Source organism: Nansenia antarctica, assembly GCF_963989245.1.
Source record: "Nansenia antarctica genome assembly, chromosome: 18".
Lineage (NCBI taxonomy): Eukaryota > Metazoa > Chordata > Actinopteri > Argentiniformes > Microstomatidae > Nansenia > Nansenia antarctica.
In genome coordinates, this window is record NC_137691.1 from 17,565,082 (window position 1) to 17,567,741 (window position 2,660).

A 2,660-nucleotide genomic window follows, 5' to 3' on the forward strand; every position below is an offset into this window, starting at 1 on the left:
GCCTTTGATGGCCGGAGGAGAGATGGTTTCTAATGTTATGTTCAACAGGGGCTATGCCCTCCATCTCTAAGGGGGGGGGGGGGGGGGGAGATGACAGTGTGGAGAGAGGGATCATTTTTTAAACGTCCCTCCTTCATTCAAGAATTCTGTGTTTGCACAAGAGCTTTAGGATTCTGTTCCCATTGTGACGGCTGATCCCAGGGGACAGTACATCCCTGGTGCTCTCTCTCCGACCTCCCCCCCCCCTCTCCCTCTATCTCTCTCCCTCTCTTTCTCTCCCCCTCTATCTCTCTCTCTCTCTTTCTCTCCCCCTCTATCTCTCTCCCTCTCTTTCTCTCCCCCTCTCTCTCCCTCCCTCCCCCACCTCGCTCTCTCTCCCTCCCTCCCCCACCTCTCTCTCCTTCCCCCATCTCGCTCTCTCTCTCCCTCCCTCCCCCACCTCTCTCTCCTTCCCTCTCTCTCTCCCTCCCTCCCTCCCTCCCTCCCTCCCTCCCTCTGTGTATAGACTGACCAGGGGTGGGTGGGGGGGGGACCAGTGTTGGTGACTTCCTGGAGTATGACCCCCACTCGGCACAACCGAGCAGGTCACTTGTTGTCACATGTTGTTTTTTACGCGGTTCCACTTGCCTTTCACACACGTCCTCAAGGTGTCTCCCAACAGCCGTCCTGCACATTTGTCCCCTTGTCATATACACCACGAGACAGGGTGGCAGCCTTAACCAGGGTCCCCAGGACATCACAACCACTCTTCTACTGAGGGGGTGGTGTGTGTGTGTGTGTGTGTGTGTGTGTGTGTGTGTGTGTGTGTGTGTATGTATGTGTGTGTGTGTGCGTGTGTGTGTATGTGTGTGTGTGTGCGTGCTAGCGTGCGTACGTTCACACGCACGTGTGCGTATGCGTGTGTTTGTACACATACGGTCCACAGGAGTGCGTACGTCGGACCCTGACACCCTCACCCTCTCTCTCTCTCTCTCCCTTTCCATCCCTCTCTCCTCTCCATGTCGACTGTTTGTTAGGAAATCCTGAGCAAACCGCAGCTGTTTGTCTTCTCTTTGTCAACGAGGGACTTTTATAGACTTCCACTATTGACAATCGCACGACTCCCGGTTGCCCTCACACAAGCTGGATAACACTGTGCAAATAGGTGTATGTACACACACACACACACACACACACATACACACACTCGCACACACACACTCGCACACACACACTCGCACACTCGCAATCTCTGAAACACACACATTCAAGTGCACTGCGTCGCCTCGCGCGGAAGTCACCACGAGCGGCGGTGGGGACAACTGAGAACTTGAACTCCGAGAAAAGCGGAAAAGAGGTTTGACCTTTTCACAAGTGATCATTGATAGGATGACACCTGGGGGGTAGCGACGGGAGGATCTCCAAACACAGAAAAGGCATTTCTATTGTTTTACTAAAAACCGGTTGATCGTGTGGAGGACCTGTCGAGGCTGACCAATGGGACAACGACGATATGCTTCTGAGAGACAGACTGTCCCCTGGTGTTACCCAACCTATGAACCCAGCCTACAGGCCAAGACAGGAGAGGAAAGAGAGGAGAGGAGAGGAGAGGAGAGGAGAGGAGAGGAGAAGAGAAGAGAAGAGAAGAGAAGAGAAGAGAAGAGAAGAGGAGAGGAGAAAAGAGAAGAGAAGAGAAGAGAAGAGAGGAGACTATTTGGGAGGGCCTTGTCAATTAGGGGGGAGGGGAGGGGGGCTTGGCTGTGACATAGGCGAGGGAGCGGAGCTGCCATTCATGTCAATGGGGGAGATCATGGAAACCAGTAGGGGGCTCAGCCAGGGACACAATGGACCCCCGACCGAGCCAAGACCCTTAATACCGATGCTCCCCATTTCACACATCCTTTCAAAGCACTATATACCCTCTCACCCCCCCCCCCCCCCTGCCCCGCCACAAACCCCCACCCCTGCCCCCTCCTCCCCCCTCCTCCCTCTCTCGACACTCTACCTCCGCATGTTCCCTGATCACAGGCACATGACAATGGTGAGAAAGGGCCAGGGTTGTGGCCATGGGGACACCTTGTCTTTGTGTATTGGAGGAGACAATGCCACCATCTCCCGCGACCGTAGTAAACACTTCCTCTCTCCCCGGGGACCAGATGGTCACACTGTCACCCCTAAATGGATCATTATCATCATCACAGGCCAGGTGGTGGCAAAGTGTGGACCTGATAATGACACCATAATACTGGATCAGGAGAGAGGGAGGGAGGGAGTGAGGGAGGGGGGGGCGGGGGAGAGAGAGAGAGAGAGAGAGAGAGAGAGAGAGAGAGAGAGAGAGAGAGAGAGAGAGAGAGAGTGAGAGACCTGTTGCGTTTGACACTTCCAACTCATTGGGGGAAGTTGAGATCATTGAGATCATCTCTAGAGCACTGATGATCCTATGAATATCAATTAATGTTTGAGAATGAGTTAACATTCATTCTAAAAATCTAAGCTACACTCATTTGCCACTCAGTTGCCATGCTCACACAGTATTTATTTACTGTTGCAATATACCAGTACTCCATGTAGACAGAGGAGAGTTAACCCTGATATGTGACACGTTCTTGTCTTTTGGTCCCCATATCGGCAACCAATCAAAATGTTCAGACTTTTCTTTTGAAACACGGAACTACGTTTCA